Source organism: Macaca mulatta, chromosome 14 (assembly GCF_049350105.2).
Source record: "Macaca mulatta isolate MMU2019108-1 chromosome 14, T2T-MMU8v2.0, whole genome shotgun sequence".
Taxonomy (NCBI): Eukaryota; Metazoa; Chordata; class Mammalia; order Primates; family Cercopithecidae; genus Macaca; species Macaca mulatta.
In genome coordinates, this window is record NC_133419.1 from 46,516,776 (window position 1) to 46,534,803 (window position 18,028).

Below are 18,028 nucleotides of genomic sequence, written 5' to 3' on the forward strand. Positions count from 1 at the left end.
GCCATTTGTAAAGAAAATATACACCTGAATGCATTATTATCTTTTTTTTTTTTTTTTTTTTTTTTTGAGAGGGAGTCTCCCTCTGTCACCCAGGCTGGAGTGCAGTGGCGTGATCTCGGCTCACTGCAAACTCTGCCTCCCAGGTTCATGCCATTCTCCCTGCCTCAGCCTCTCGAGTAGCTGGGACTACAGGAGCCCGCCACCACGCCCGGCTAATTTTTTGTATTTTTAGTAGAGACGAGGTCTCACCATGTTAGCCAGGATGGTCTCGATCTCCTGACCTCGTGATCCGCCTGCCTCGGCCTCCCAAAGTGCTGGGATTACAGGCTTGAGCCACCGCGCCCAGCTGCATTATCTTGATAAAGAAAACACAACCCGCTTAAATACCACCACTTTGATAAAGAAAACACCCTTTCTACACTGAAACACGGTGCATAATGACCACGTCTCCCTTTGCTTCTTTCTATTGGATCATTCCAATGCAGCACAAACAAGCTATCCTATCTCCTGGTTTAAATCACCACCCATGTCCACATTCTCCTCCATCCATGCATCCATGGCCTGGTTTCTCTTATTTCCTTTAGAGAAAATCTTTACAGAAGAGTTTTCTGTACTCATCATCTTAAGTTCCTCACCACCAATTAACTCTCTCTTTCTCCTTCTGTCACATCTTTTCAAATTTTTACCTCCTTCTTTTAGCTACATCAGTAAACTTATTTTTTGTGTTAGAAAATTTATTTTGAAAATAATAACACACTCACAGATATCAAACAAATTCTTTGCCTGCATACATTGAAAGTTGGCATCCTATTCCAGATCCTCAAAATTCCATGCCAGACAAATATATTGAAGAAGTTTTCTGAATATTTGAAATAGTTTCTAATTGAAATAACTTAAATGAAAGGAAGTCATAGGAAATAAGACTAGAAAATTTTAATATTTACACTAAATAAAAATAAACAACAAATTTCATGAAGTGGAGAAAGAAAGATATTCTATGTGTGCTACTTACATTTTATAAGAAAAGTAAGTTGATCCACTTGATAATACTAATAAATGCAAAACATAGATATAAGCTTACTATTCACAGCTAATAATAATCATCAAATAAGAATGGCAAGTGTAGCAAGTGGTGGCTTTTCAAGAAAGAGACTCAGGAGACTTTCACTTTGCATGCACTTCTCTATCGTTGGAACGAAAGTAGACGTATGAATGCAATAACCACTGTGATTTTTAAAATATATGAAAGAAAAAAGTCAACTGTGGTCAGGCCATGGTGAGCCTTGGATGACATTCTGATATACCTTTTTCTTTATTTACAAAGCCCCACAATACACTCTCACGTTGCTTGACATTGAACCTCGGCTCAAAGGGGCATTTAAAGGTCTTCAACAATTGATTACAGGGAGGTGGGCCACATGGGATGAGATGGGAGAGGCTGGCAGCTCAGACTGCAGGAGTTCCAAATGGAGTCAAGCAGACTTTTCTACTGATCCATTTACCCATAATGAGTTGGGATTGCTTGCAGATGAAATTAAAATCTATGACAAAAATAAAGACAAAGTTTTTGTCTGTGCTAGGAAGGTTAAAGGATCAAGCAGATGGAAAATACGTCCTAGTCACTGGGATCATGCCCACCCCTCTAGGAGAAGGGACGAGCACAGTTATGACTGGGTTGTGCAGGCTCTGACCATGCACCTGCTTGTCACCTCCTTTGCCTGTATGAGGCAGTCTTCCCAAGGACCGACTTTTGGAGTGAAAGAAGGAGCCACGGGTAGTGGATATGCCCAAATCATCCCCATGGAAGAGTTCAACCTTCACTTAACTGGAGACATCCATGCCATCACAGTTGCCAATAACTTACCAGCTGCTGCCATCTACTCAAGGATTCTGCATGAAAATGTGCAGACAAGGCTCTGTATAGTCGGCTGAGATTCCTTTAATGAATGGTGTCAGAGAATTTTCAGAAATTCTCTGACTGCTTGACTAAAAAAAACTGAGAATAAGATGGATCCAAGCACACTGACAGAAGAGCAAGTGAGTAAATTTGCCTGTCTCGACACCAACCCTTCCACCATCGCATGGCAGAGAGTATTGAATAAAAATGACTGCTTTTTCCAAAAAAATAGTAGATGTTGGCATGGATGCGGTGATCTACACTGCCGGTGGGAATGTAAACAAGTACAACTACTATGGAAACCACTTTAGAGATTCCTTAAAGAACTAAAAGTAGAACTACCATTTGATCTGGCAATACCACTACTGGGTATCTACCCAGAGGAAAAGAAGTCATTATACAAGAAAGATATTGGCACACGCATGTTTATAGCAGCACAATTCACAATTGCAGAAATGTGGAACCAACCAAAATGCCCATCAATCAGCAAGTGGGTAAAGAAACTGTTATATATATAAACAGTAGTGTACATATATATATATACACACACTGCATATATATATATACACAGACACACACACTACATATATATATATATATACTACATAATGAAGTACAACTCAGCCATAAAAAGGAATGATTTAATGGCATTCTCAGTGACCTGGATGAGACTGGAGACTATTATTCAAAGTGAAGTAACTCAGGAATGGAAAACCAAACATTGTATGTTCTCCTGATATGTGGAAACTAAGCTATGAGGATGCAAAGCCATAAGAATGACACAATGGACTTTGGGAACTCAGGGGGAAAGGGTGGGAAGGGGATGAGGGATAAAAGACTACAAGTTGGGTGCAGAGTATACTGCTCGGTTGACGGGTGCACCAAAATCTTACAAATCACAACTAAAGAACTTACTCATGTAACCAAACACCACCTGTTCCCCAATAACCTATGGAAATAAAACACCTCAATTTAAAAAATACAAACGACTGATTTCTACCAAAAAATAACCATCAGGCAGGCAGACACAGAGAAGGGTTCCTCGGCAGATGCTTTTGACATCATGGTGGCCAGCGAGATCATGGTGGTGCCGGCCCTTACAGACAACCTCTCGGACATGAAGACATGGCTGGGAAGGATAGTGGTGGCCAGTGACAAAACCAGGCAGCCTGTGACACCAAATGATTTGGGACTGACCAGTGTTTTGACAGTTTTGATGAAAGATGCAATGAAACCAAATCTGATGCAGACTCTGATATGGACACCTGTATTCATGCACATGGGCCCTTTTGCGAACATCACTCATGGCAACTGTTCAGTGTTGGCTGATAAAATTGCCCTGAAACTGGTTGGTGAAGAAGGATTCGTAGTGACTGAAGCTGGCTTTGGTGCTGACATTGGAATGGAGAAAATTTTCAACAAGTGCCAAGCTTCCAGCTTGGTGCCCAGTGTGGTTGTGTTGCTGGCAACGGTGCAAGCTCTGAAGATGCACAGAGGCAGGCCAAGTGTAACTGCTGGTGTTCCTGTTAAGAAAGAACATAAAGAGAAGAACGTCCAATTGGTGACAGATGGCTGCTGTAACCTCCAGCAGCAAATTCAGATTGCTCAGCTTTTTGGGGTTCCCATTATGGTGACTCTGAAGGTCTTGAAGATCCACACCGGTGCTGAGATTGACTTGGTGTGTGAGCTCACAAAACAGGCTGGTGCCTTTGATGCAGTCCCCTGCTATCACTGGCCGGTTGGTGGAAAACGGTTGGTGGACTTGGCTTGGGCTGTGAGAGAAGCTGCAAGTAAAAGAAGCTGATTCCACTTCCTGTGTGATGTTCAGCTTCCAATTGTGGAAAAGGTAAGAACCATGGCCCTGGCTGTCTACAGAGCCAAAGATATCTAACTCTCTCCTGAGGCACAAACCAAAATAGATTGTTAACACTCAACAGGGTATTGGAAATTTGCCCATCTGCCTGGCAAAGACCCACCTTTCTCTGTCTCACCAACCTGACAAAAAAAGTGTGCCAAGGGACTTTATCATACCTCTCAGCGATGTCAAGGCCAGCATAGGTGCTGGGTTCATTGGCCCTGTGGTTAAAACGAGGACTGCCACTTGGCCCTGCTTTCATGACATAGACCTTGATATAGAAACAGAACAAATTAAAGGCTTGTTCTAAGTGAACAAGGCTTTCATATGAATTGATTCAGGTTCCTGAAACAGACTCCTCCTTGCCTTTTTGCTGCAGTTGGAGAAGAAACTGAATTTTAAAAATGTCTTTTATTCTATGTTGGAGAAATGGTGAAATAGGCCAAGGATTTCTTCATTGAAGGTGTATTCTTTTCACAACAGAGTATAGTGTTCAGTAAAAGGACCTCCACCAAGTCTGAAAAAAACTAATTTACTTAAGTTTCAATAGAGTTTACGTTATTTCTACTGCTTATACTTTAGAATGTTTATTTTATGGGACTAAGGGATTAAAAGAGTGTGAACTACAAGGTAACATTTTCCACTCTCGAGTTTTCCACTTTGTCTTTGAGCAGAAATTAATCATGGACCTAGAAAACCAAACCCCCCCAACACACACACACACGAGTGGGATCAAGCCATTGTGAGCCCTGAAAGACCCTATGATCTACTTTAGTTTTTAGTTATAAAGCCTCACAAAACAAGCTCACGTTGCTTGATATTGATACCTAGGCCCATAATAAATTGTAAAGGTCAGAACAGCAATTACTTACAGGAAGTTGAATGAGATGGGACACGATGAGAGTGGCAGATATGTATTGATAATGGCAGAGGCCAAGAAACATCTTAGTTAGGGATTGCGGCTCAAACAGCTGTGGCCTCTGATTTGCCCGCAGTCCTCATACAGGAAATCACAGGCTGTCTGCATCTTCATAAACCTGGATTGGTCGCCAGTTCTCATTCCAGCTCTTGTAGGCATCTCCTAAATGACCTAACACAGAAGAGAGCTCTGAAGTCACTGAATCCCAGAAAGGCTCTACCCCTTTAGCAAGGGGCAGCTCTTCATCTTTGGACAGAAGGAGGAGGAAAAGGTAAGGGTATGTACCAAGAACTCTCTCTTTCCACAGCAAGTTATTGTTTTTGCTATAAGTTCACAAACCTGTGTTTCCATCTTGGGGTCCTATACACAGAGGGTCATAAGTTTCCTTCAAGAAAAGGCAGGAGACATGAAGCTTCCTTCTGGAAACAGTGCTGGCAGCCCAGACTGTGGGAGTTTCAGATGGGGTCAGCAGACCTTCCTCCCTCTAATCCATCTCTCCATATCACCCCCTTTATTCCAACCATTCAATCTGCTTTCATGGAGATAATGATGCTTTCCAAATTCACTTAAGGAGCAAGGGGATATGCAAGGCATTGTTTCCCACAACCGAACTGTGGTAAAGGGGTCTTATTATTTTACTTACTTTTCAAAGTTATTTTTCTTTGCCTATCTGGAAAGGTCTAAGGAAGAAACAGATGGTCCAAAATGAAATAAATGAGGAATGTTTCATGAGGGGACTATGTACAAAGATGGGCAGGGTCAAGGGGAAAAGACAATGCCTAGGGAAGCACCCTAAATGGCAGTGGTGGAGCACTGCTTCCTCCCCTAAGCTTAAAGGGACAGGGAAGGAGCAGTTACTGTTGAGAGTATAGCCATAGCCATAGCTGTAGCTGTAGGGTTGGGAGAGGATGAGCAGGCAGGTGGAGAAGCCCTTCGTCACCAACGCACAGTCATAAAGGCAGAGGCCCAGATGGTGAAAATTCCAAATCACTCTCTTCCTGCCTTCCAGTCTCCTACCAGTGTCTCTCAGTGTCTCAGTTCAACCAGAAACCAAAAGGAAAAAAATATCACTGGTGAGGTACAGAGAAGCCACCCTCTTGGGATATCAAATAGGGTAGAGAAGATTGGGAAGCAAATCCTCATGGCAAATGAAACTATCCCTCTCACCTCACCTTTCTATAGCTTCCTCCTACCTCCTGGGGTTTTCTCTAAATCTCATTGAATCATGTCTCATTTCAGCTCTATCCATCAGAGTTTTTTTTATGTTTGGAAATTCTTTCTCTATTGTCAATTTTATGGAGAAATACTTGCATTTATCAAAAAATGCCTAGGAAAATGATGTAGGGAAAAGAAAGAAAGATCCGACTGTTACTGTGTCTATGTAGAAAGGGAAGACATAAGAAATTCCATTTTGACCTGTACCTTGAAAAATTGCTTTGGTGAGATGCTGTTAATTTGTAACTTTGCCCCAGCCACTTTGCCCCAACCTTGTGCTCACAGAAACATGTATTGTATGGAATCAAGGTTTAAGGGATCTAGAGCTGTGCAGGACGTGCCTTGTTAACAAAATGTTTACAAGCAGTATGCTTGGTAAAAGTCATTGCCATTCTCTAGTCTCAATAAACCAGGGCACAACGCACTGCGAAAAGCCGCAGGGACCTCTGCCCTGGAAAGCCGGGTATTGTCCAAGGTTTCTCCCCATGTGATAGTCTGAAATATAGCCTGGTGGGATGAGAAAGACCTGACCTCCCCCAGTCCGACATCCATAAAGGGTCTGTGCTGAGGTGGATTAGTAAAAGAGGAAAGCCTCTTGCAGTTGAGATAGAGGAAGGCCACTATCTCCTGCCTGCCCCTGGGAACGGAATGTCTCGGTATAAAACCCAATTGTACATTTGTTCAATTCTGAGATAGGAGAAAAACTGCCCTATGGTGGGAGGTGAGACATGTTGGCAGCAATGCTGCTTTGTTATTCTTTACTCCACTGAGATGTTTGGGAGGGAGAAACATAAATCTGGCCTACATGCACATCCAGGCATAGTACCTCCCCTTGAACTTAATTGTGACATAGATTGTTTTGCTCACATGTTTTCTTGCTGACCTTATTATCACCCTGCTCTCCTACCGCATTCCTCTTGCTGAGATAATGAAAATAATAATCAATAAAAACTGAGGGAACCCAGAGACCGGTGCCTGTGCAGGTCCTTGCTATCCTGAGTGCCGGTCTCCTGGGCCCACTGTTGTTTCTCTATACTTTGTCTCTGTGTCTTATTTCTTTTCTCAGTCTCACATCCCACCTGATGAGATGGACTCACAGGCGTGGAGGGGCAGGCCACCCATTCAAATGAAATGTAATTTTAAAAAGAGAAAACATATTCCTTTTTGTTAGAATGTAAGTTTGGCTGCTCTAAAAGAGACACAAAGTAGGAATATCTTCAACAAGAAAGTAGAGTTGTCCCTCCATGTCAGCAGGTTCTGAATCCACAGATTCAACAAACCACAGGTAGAACATATTCCAAAAAAAGGAGGACAGGAGTAGCTGTATAGGTACTGAGCAGGTACAGACTTTTCTTGTCATTATTTCCTAAACAATATCATATAACAATTATTTACATAGCACTTACATTTTAATAGGTATTATAAGTGGTCTAGAAATAATTTAAAGTATAAAGGAGAAAGTTCATAGGTTATATTCAAATACTACATCATTTTCTATAAGGAAATTGAACATGGGCAGATTTTGGTGTGTGCAGGGGTTCTAGAACCAATCCCCTGTGGAAACCCAGGAGTGACTATATTTAAGACCTGAGCTGGAGGCTCCAAGGCGTCATACATTAGGACTCCAAAAATTGCTGCTCCCTAATGTCTAGAGAGTTGCTCTCATTCTTGTGGTCCTACTGCCTGCCAACCGGCTCAGCATTCCAGCCTGATGGAGAAGGAAGAGGGGAAGGGAAGATTGTGCTCCTCCTATTGATCCCATGAGCCAGGACTTGCTTACATCACATCTGCTCACTTCCCATTGACCAGAACCTGGTCATATGATGTCATCCAGCATCAAGGAAAACTGGGATGTGGGTCCTTGTGCTGCTTTTAAATGCTCATAATTGTTGTGTGATTGAAAAGGAAAATGGATATTGGGGCAATGCAGTAGACTCTAAAGCTCCTGGCTGTCTCAGATTCTGTGCTCACGTCAAGATTTTTCAGGAGCTCTTCGAAAATAATGATTGATGAAGCAGAGAACAGTAGAGAAGTCTCATGCAGGGCTCCAAGGACCAGGGGCTTATACTGGATCTGCTCTTCATGGTGTGATCTCAGGAAGATCCTTGGATTCTTTAAGCCTCAGCTGCTTATGTCATATGAGGATATTACAATAGATGGTCTTTGAGGAACACATGCTAAATATTGGCAATATTATAGTGAACCAGAACAGGCATAGCTTAGTTTTTATGGAGCTTCAGGTTTCATGAGGAAGGCAAATATATCATGTCCTAAAAATGGATGGACAAACTCTTAACCTTAAGTATCCTCAATGTGGTTAACAGAGGTTCTAGTTTTCCATTAATTTCCTTTTCAGGACAACGAAGGCTGTGGCAGCTTTTCTCTCTAAGAGAGCTCAGGATGGATTCATCCACTCCTGATGCTCCTCTGTACTCCCAGAGGAGGGTGTGTCTTCTTTCCACCTGGAGGCTTCCAGCCCCTGTGCATCCTTGTCTTTCCAGAGAAAAGGCAGCCTTTGTGATGCAGAAAGGAGCTCCTCCATTTGTTCCTAACTGGATTTCATTCACCTCTATTTGGTTCCCTGTTTGATTTGTTTCTCATTCTCTATCTGGAGTTTGTTTAGGTTAGCTTTTTTTTTCCAACCCAAAATTTTGACTGCCAACTTGGGTTAAATTTGAGAGTCACTCCTCTGCCTTCCCCCTCTATCATGTATAATCGACATACAGTGGTGCTGGGTCCAAAGGGTGGGTGAAAAGGATGGACCTTGAGGCACCTCTGCTGGGTCCAAATCCACACTATATAAGGCCAGGGACAAATAACTCACTCTTTTTGTGCTCTAAGTGCATTCTCTGCCATACAGGAATAATACTAACTCTTATCTCCTAGGCTCTTGAGAGCATTAAGACAATCCCTAATAAACCCTCAAGCAGCTGCTGTTTTTCAGCCAGATATGAGCTAGTCCTGTTTCACCAGTTGAAATCTACATGAACATCTCTCTTTGCATTCCAAGCGCTGAACTCCTATTTCCCCTCATGGACTCCTCTCACACAAATGTTTGCACCAACAGAGAAACTCTACCAAACTCTACCCCTACGAGACAGAATCAAGTAGTTTTGCACTGTGTATATCCAGCGGAACAGTTAAGAGTCCTCCAAAGATATTGCCACATTTCAATTACCTCTTTCAGCGGCACTCAGACCTCACCCGCACTTACTCTTTCCTCTTCCGTATTGCTGAGCAGTTCAGCTCAGACCACACCCTGCCCCAACACTGTGTACAAAAGAGATTCTAGGTGCTCAGCAAAGCCACACCAAGTCATCATTTCAAAGGCACATCGGTGGTCAACTTCGGGTATTTGGGCACATATCAATAATGCCTTTTAACACAGACAGAACAAATAAAATTTTGATGAATGAAATTTTTACATCTCATTATATGTGTGTGTTCTAATGCCTTTGTGTTTTTATTTTCCTGTTAATCCAAAGCTATCACTACCATTAGGCTCTTCATTCATGCATTTATTCACTGAATGAATATTTACACAAAACACAGTGTGCTTCGCATGGAGCTAGGCACTGGGGATATAAAAGTGCTCCTCTCTGTAATGATAGACACACACTGAGCCATTTCTAGCTCACCAGGCCCAGTCATCATCACACTTGTCCTAGCAAAACATCACATTTTCCTCATGTCAATAATGCCTGGCCTTCATTTTCATCCATGATGACCACTTTTATCATGAGGGTGTCCACCTCTTTACCCAAACTCCTGCACCTGAGAGAAAATTTCTGACCAAGATGGAGTAATGCTTGGATCCACAGCCCTGGCCAGTTGAGTGGGGATGTTTTGATCATAATGTTTTTCCCATGTCAGTAGAAAAATTGTGTTGCAATACAGAGAGCCCAGGCTTTAGAGTCAGATTTGGATTTGAAACTGGAGTTGAGCACTCCTCACCTTTTGACAGGTGGCTTATTCTCTGCAAGCCTCTGTTTCTCTCCTGTGTAAAATGGGGACAATAATTCTCACATAATAGAATGTATGTGAAATCAGAGATCATACAGCTGCTGATCACATCTTGTTTGTGTTCCCAAGGGCACAAGCCTAGGGGTTCTGTGCATGGATCCAACCATCCCAGCCTTGGGTACAGAACTGACATCAGTCGATAGGACTGAGGAGGCCCATCTTCAACATTGTGGCATGGAGATCATGATCCTCATGTTGCTGCTCCTCATCGTTGACCTGGTCAGGCTGGCAGGAAATGCAGTCATGCTCTGGCTCCTGCATGCACAGGAACACCTTCTCCCTCTACATCCTCAACCTGGCTGGGGCCAACTTCCTCTGCCTCCTCTCCCAGATTTTAGAAACCGTGAATTTCTACAGTGACTTCTTCCTTTCCTTCTCCACCTATTTCACCACTGTGATGACCTTTGCCTACTTTATAGGCCTGAGCATGCTGACTGCTATCGGCACCGAGTGCTGCCTGTCCGTCCTGTGGCCCATCTGGTACCGCTGCCGCCGCCCCACATGCCTGTCAGCAGTCGTTGTGTCCTGTTCTGGGCCCTGTCCCTGCTGCGGAGGATCCTGGAGTGTATGTTCTGTGGCTTCCTGCTTAGTGGTGCTGATTCTGTTTGGTGTCAAACATCTGATTTCATCACAGTCATGAGGCTGATTTTTTTATTTGTGGTTCTCTGTGGGTCCAGCCTGGTCCTGCTGGTCAGGATCCTTTGTGGATCCTAGAAGATGCCCCTGACCAGGCTGTACGTGACCATCCTGCTCACAGTGTTGATCTTCTTCCTCTGCGGTCTGCCCTTCAGCATTCAGTTTTTCCTATTTTTCTGGATCCACATGGATTTGGGAGTCTTATATTGTCATGTTCCTCTAGTTTCCATTTTCCTGTCTGCTGTTAACAACAGTGGCAACCCCATCATTTACTTATTCATGGGCTCCTTTAGGCAGCGTCAAAACAGGAAGACTCTCTAGCTGGTTCACCAGAGGGTTCTGCAGGACACACCTGAGGTGGATGAAGGTGGAGGGCGGCTTCCTGAGGAAACCCTGGAGCTGTCGGGAAGCAGACTGGGGCAGTGAGGAAGAGCCTCTGCCCTGTCAGTCAGACGGGACTTTGAGAGCAACACTGCCCTGCCACCCTGACAATTATACACATTTTTCTCATCTTTGTGCCTCAGAAATGCCTCAATGATTCCCCCAATATCTTCAAGTAGTTTTTTTTTAATCTCACATTTCTAGTTTTACTAAGATAAGCATTAATTTGAAAGTACACTGTTTAGATCTTTCTTCATATTTCTAACAAATTTCCCCTGTTAACTTCCATTAAATTTTTCTTACTGAAAACTTTTACTTTCAATTTTTATTGAGATGGAAAGAATTCCTGTACAGAACTGGAAAGCCCTGTTTTATAACTATTTCCTACCTGACAGTATCGAAGGGAAGATTCCTTATCTTTCTCTCAGACTACATTCACCTAAAAATCATGTTTCCTTCTATGATTAGGGGTATTGCTGCAGGGAGGAAGCTCATTCTGGATAAGTGAGTTCTGCTGCCTCTAAATTTCACTGAATTCTCAGATATAGGGGAAAACAATGTCCTTAGAGACAGATTCTCTGCATTCATAGAAACAGTCTAGGAAATGGGTTTTATGTAAAGCCCTCTGCTGTCATTTGTCCGTGGCATGGTGACATGCTGGACTTAGTTTCAAGTAACATGGTCCCTTCCCCTTGAGAACTAGTAAGTACTTACTTAGCTCCTCATGGACAAAGGGACGAGTGTAGAGTCTATAAATATGACACGAATTCTAATTTGGCCATCTGCAACCTCAGTATTGGTTTCAATGTAGAAATTGTCTTAAAACCATTTATCATTTGCTGACAGATTCCTTCAATTGTACAGGAATTCTGAATACTTCTCATTTTTGTACAAGTTGTTCTGGCTGTAACTTTCAGTTAGTTTCATGGCCAGTCACCATAAGAAGCAAGATTGAAGTTATCTGACCTTTCCGTGATAATGTCAATTACAGTATCTTGATAATAGCTTATCATTGCAACATAATTCTGATACATGCTGCAATATAGATGAACCTTGAGAACATTGTGCTAAGCAAAATAAGCCAGACACAAAAGAACAATATTGTAAGTTCAAAGTTTTCTGGTATCCAATCTAGGAAAATTGATGAACACAGAAAACAGACTAGGAGAAACCTGATGGTGAGGGATGGGGAGAGTATGAAATCATTATTTAACGAGCACAAAAATTTTTGTTTGGTAACAGTTACATCTCACTGGCAATGTACTTAAAGCTACTGAGATGTATACTAAAAATCGTTAAAGCAGTAAAATGTATGTTATGTAAACTTTGCCACAATTAAAACCATTTCATTATGAAAACTTAGGATCAGTACCAAACTTCAGGACTCTTCTCTGCCAGTGGTTACTCCTTCCACAGGTAACTCAAGCAGACAGAAGAGCCACCAAGAGAAGATGGGACATCACAGTGGGCTCTGTGCTGCTCACAGCAGTGAGGATGCCCCTCAGATTGACCCTCACAGAAGGGATGTGACAAATGTAATTTGAGTACTCGGGACACAGTATAAAGTGGCTATGAAAGTGGTAAAGAAACCCATTGTTTTCCATTTTTCCCCCCAAAAAAATGCATTGATGGCTTTTATAATACTGTTCATCATATAGAATGCAGGCCTTCTGAATCCAGATTGATTGCTCTTCCAGGCCCAGCTCTTTGCTGATTCTGTATCTTATGTATTCACACTTGATTTACAAATACCATAGTAGGACTTGGCTGTATGTGAGGGTTCCTACAGTTCAGAGGAAGCAGGAAGACAGTGCTTGCAGCCAATGCTACAGGCATGGGATTTAGATGTGATGTCATCGGTTCGGAGTGGGGGTTACTAGGAGAGTCTACCCTGAGAGTTCGTGGTATCATCAATTGTACAGCTTCAGCTAACAATTTTGTCCATAATGAGGAGCCCTGGAGAGAAATTTCACCTGAAAATTGAAACAAAGACTGTTGGCCCTCTCTGGTCAACTGGTTATTTTGATTTCAGTAATATTCCTTTTTCTTTTGACTGTAAGAATACTTTAAGCTCACATAAAATATCATATTATCTTTAACCTATATGCCAAGTTTACAAACTTCTTTCCAGCGTACCCCATGTTCTCATTCTCGGTGACTGCAGTATCCATGGAGGTAGTCCATACAGTGAATTGACCTTTCAGTTGTTTAACTTTTCATTCTCAATGAATTGTAGACTAACAAGAAGTTACCAAAAAAATGGAAACTTCCTGTATACCCATCAACCAAGCTATAGCAATAAAGACATGTTACATAAATGTATTATCAAAACAATGAAATTAATATCAGTACAATACAGTTATCCACAATACAAATCTTATCAGATTTCACTAGTATTTACATGTACTAATCTTTTAGGAGTGAGATACACCTTTGTGTATAATTCTATAACATTTTGTCACATGCATAGGTTCTTGTGTAGGTTCATGTAACAAAACAAATTCATATAACTATTATATAACCATCTTCACATTGAAGATACGAAAGCGTATCTTCACCACAAAAGAACTGCCTTGGGCTGCCCCTACTGTCATATCCATTTCATATCCCTTCCCAAATCCCTCTAATCACTCATCTATTCCATGTCTTTAATTTTGTCATTTAAAGTGTGTAATATAAATGGAATCATACACTATCTAATGTTTTGAGTTTCACTTTTTTTTCTCAGCATAATGTCCTCAAGACTCACCCAAGTTGTTGCAGTTATCAATAGTTTGTTGTTGATTTTTTAAAGTACTGAGTAGTCTTCCATTGTTGGCTGCGCTATGTTGTGTTTCACTATTCAAAAGTGGAATGACGTTGTGTTTTTTTCTAATGTGGCATTTATCAGTAAAGCAACTATAAACATATGTGTACAGATTTTTAAGTGAACATAGATTTCCAGTCTCTAGGATAAATTCCATGGTTGGAATCCTGGGTTTTATGTTAAGCCTATGTTTAACTAGTTTTCTTAAAAATGCAGAAGAGTTTTCCAGAGTAGCTCTACCATTTTACTTTCTCACTAGCAGTGTCTGAAAAATCCAAGTCTCAACTCAATCAGAAACCAGGAGGTAAAGAATCCCGCTGATGAAGAACATAGAAGCTACCCTCCTGGAATGCCAACCAGGGTAGAAAAGGATGGAAAGGCATTCCTCAAGGCAAATGAGACTACCCCTCCCACCTTCTTATATCCTTCTATTTCCTGGGTTTTTCTCCATCTAAATGACATTGAATCATGTCGCATCTAAGCTCCATCAATGTTAATTTTTTTCTGTTTGCATCTTCTTTCTCTAGTGTCAATTTTATAGACAAAGACCCACATTCATAAAAAATGACTAAATTGTAAGTAATTTTAAAAATGGAAAACATGTTTCTTTTGGTTAGAGTAGCTTCCTTGTTCTAATACAGACCCAAAATAAAAATATCTTAAACAAGAAAGCATAGTGGGTCCTCCTTATCCATGGGTTCCACATTCAGGATTCACCAAATTGCAAATCATATGTTCAGAAAAGGAAGAGAAAAAAAAAAGATGACTGCATCCATACTGAACAGGTACAGAATTTTTTCCTTTCCCTATTCTCTAAAAAATACAGTATAGCAGACACTTACATGGCATTTATATTGTATTAGGTATTGTAAGAACACTAGAAATTATTTAAAGTATACAGGAGAATGTGGGTAGGTTATATAAAAATATCACACCATTTTATGTCAAGAAATTGAGCACCTGCATATTTTAGTGTGCACAACGGTACCAGAATCAATCCCCTGTGGATATACAGGATTGTATTTTAAAATTCAGCTGGAGGCTCCAAGGCATCATACATTAAGACTCCAGAAACTACTGCTCCCCAATCCCTAGAGAGTTGCCTTCATCCCAATGTGGTCCCAGGCACATCAACATTCCAACCTGATGAAAAAGGAAGAAAAGAAGGAGAGGCTATGCTCCTTCTATTGATCCCATGGGCCAGGACTTGATTACATCACTTCCTCTCATCTCGCGTCAGGCAGCATGTAGTCACATGGTGTCATCGAGCACCAAGGAAAACAGGGATGTGGGTACCTCTGCTGCTTTTAAACTCTCAGAATTGTGTGTGACAGAAGAGGAGAAGGGAGATTGCTGCGATCTAGCAGTCCCTACAGCCCCTGATTGTTTCTCAGATCTGTGCTTACATCAAGAATTTTTTTAAGAGTTCCCCAGAAATACTGAATGATGGGGCAGAGAAGAGAGCAGAAGCCTCAGACAGGTTCCAGGACATCAAAGGTTGATACAGCCCTGGTTTTCATGGTGTGATTTCAGAAAAATAATTTTGACTCTTTGTGTCTCAGCTTTTTCTTACATTAAATGAGGATATTACAGTAGATGGTCTTTAAGGAATACAGGCTAAATGTTGTCAATGTTACAGTGAACAAAAACAGGCATGGCTTAGTCTTTATGGAGCTTCAGGTTCCATAAGGAAGACAAATATTTCAAGAGTTATATAGGGTATATCAAATGTATACCCTAAATATAGATTGTAAAGTGCCTTGAGTGGAGATCACAGAGGTACTGGTTTTCCTCCCATTTTCTTTTCTGGGCAACCAAGGCTGTGCAAGCTTGTCTAAGAGAGTTCATGATGGATGCATTCAGTCTTTGATCCCTCTCTCCACCTCCACAGAAGGAAGAGCCCTCTGTACACTTGGAGGCCTCCTGCACCTGTGAGTTCTCTAGATTCCAGAGCAATGGCTGCCTTTCAGGCAGAAAGGGGCTCTTAGATTCTGCTATCTGTTCCTAATTGACTTTGACCCAATTCTCTTTTGTTCCTTATTTAATTGGCTTCTTTTCTCTGTTCCTGGAATTTGCTCATGCTTTTTTTTATGCACAATTTTGACTGCCATTTTGGATTTAACTGGGAATTACTTTGCTACCCACTCCAATTCATGTGTAAGTGATACACAGTGGTGCTGGGTCCAAAGGGCTGGTCAAAAACATGGACCCTGAGGCAGCCTTGCTGGGTTCAAATCCATACTATGTAAGAATAGGAACAAATAACTCATCTGTTTTGTACTCCAATTCCATTCTCTCCAAAATGAGAACACCACTGATTCTTACCTCACAGGCCTCTGAAAGGATTAAAAAAGACAGTACCCAGTAAAATCTCAATCTGCTGCTGTTATTCACCCCAATGGGAGTTATACCCTTTCTCTAGTGGAAATCTGTAGGAGAAACTCTCTCTACATTCCAAGTCCTGCACTTTTTCAACTTCCCCTTATAGACTCCTCTCACAGAAAAGCTTTCATCAGCAAAGAAAACTCTGCTCAAGATCTCCTGAGAGAAGGAATGGAGTAGGTTTATATTATACACATCACAGCACATCACTTAGTAGTCCTCCATAGATTCTCTCATAATTCAAATACCTCTTTTCAGTGGCACTCAGATCTCATCCTCATCCTCTTCCTCCTCTATTTTGCTGTGCTGTCATATTACAGGTTCCCTGGTAAAATTCTTCAACTCTTTCCTTTCCAATTCCATTTTCATTTCCACTGTAAGGATCTTTTCCTGTATCACAGGCCTATATGCTCAGAGCCATTAGCACCAAGTGCTGCCTGTCCATCCTGTGGCCCACCATCTGGTATTATTGCAGCCAAGCAGGATGCCTGTCAATGATCATGTGAGCCCTTCTCTGGGCCCTATCCCTGTTGCTGAAACTCCTGGAGGGTAATACAAGTGCAGGTGTCCTTTTGGTAGAAAGATTTATTTTCTTTTGGATATATACCCAGTAGTAAGATTACTGGATCAAACAATAGTTCTAAGTTCTTCTTTGAGAAATCTCCAAACTGCTTTCCACCATGGCTGAACTAATTTACATTTCCTCCAACAATGTATAAGCATTTTCTTTTCTCTGCAGCCTCACCAGCATCTGTTGTTTTTTGCTGGCATACAGTGGCACAATCTCGGCTCACTGCAACCTCTGCCTCCCAGGTTCAAGCGATTCTCTACCTCAGCTTCCTGAGTAGCTAGGATTACAGGCACCCACCACCACGCCTGGCTAATTTTTGTATTTTTAGTACAGACGGTGTTTCACCATCTTGGCCAGGCTGGTCTTGAACTCCTGACCTCATAATCCACCCACCTCAGCCTCCCAAAGTGCTGTGATTACAGGCGTGAGTCACTGCGCCTGGTCAGTTTCTTGACTTTTTAATAACAGTCATTCTAACTGGTGTGAGATGGTATCTCATTGTGGTTTCGATTTATATTTCTCTGATGATTAGTGATGTGGAGCATTATTTCATATGTTTGTTGGCTGCTTGTATGTCTTCTTAGGAGAAGTGTCTATTCTTGTCTTTTGCCCGTTTTCTCACACAGTTATTTGGTTTTTGCTTGTTGAATTGTTTAAGGTTCCTTATTGATTCTGGATATTAGACCTTTGTCAGATGTGTAGTTTGTGAATATTTTCTCCCATTCTGTAGGTTGGCTGTTTAATCTGTTGCTAGTTTCTTTTGCTGCGCAGAAGCTCTTTAGTTTAATTAGGTTCCACTTGTCAATTTTTGTTTTTGTTGCAATTGCTTTTGACAACTTACTAAAAAATTCTTTCCCAAGGCTGATGTCCACAATGATGTTTCTTAGGTTGTCTTCTATGATTATTACAGTTTGAGGTTTTATATTTAAATATTTAATCCATCTTAATTTTTGCATATGGTGACAGGTAAGGATCCAGTTTCATTCCTCTGCATATGGCTAGCCAGCTATCCCAGCACCATTTATTGAATAAGGAGTTCTTTTCCCATTGCTTATTTCTGACAATACTGTGGAAGATCTGAGGGTGATAGGTGTGCAGCTTTATTTCTGCATTCTCTATTCTGTTCCACTTGTCTGTGTGTCTGTTTTTATACCAGTTCCATGCTGTTTTGGTTACTCTAGCCTTATAGTATTGTTTGAAGTCAGGTAATGTAATACATGCAGCTTTGTTCTTTTTTGCTTAGGATTTCTTTGGCCATTTGGACTCTTTTTCGGTTCCTTATGAATTTTAGAATAGCTTTTTATAAATTCTTTTCATTATTTTCTGTGAAAAATAATGTTGGT

At 41.4% G+C, this 18,028-nt stretch overlaps 2 pseudogenes across 1 annotated transcript; both read left to right on the plus strand.

Annotated features, from left to right (window-relative positions):
* Positions 1 to 722: 722 nt before the first annotated feature.
* Positions 723 to 4,062, plus strand: LOC100426425 (monofunctional C1-tetrahydrofolate synthase, mitochondrial-like; annotated as a pseudogene). The gene is made up of 2 exons (XR_013403961.1): positions 723 to 2,108; positions 2,888 to 4,062. The product of XR_013403961.1 is annotated as a monofunctional C1-tetrahydrofolate synthase, mitochondrial-like (transcript).
* Positions 4,063 to 10,002: 5,940 nt separating this feature from the next.
* Positions 10,003 to 10,971, plus strand: LOC100426533 (mas-related G-protein coupled receptor member X1-like; annotated as a pseudogene).
* The last annotated feature ends 7,057 nt before the right edge of the window (positions 10,972 to 18,028 follow it).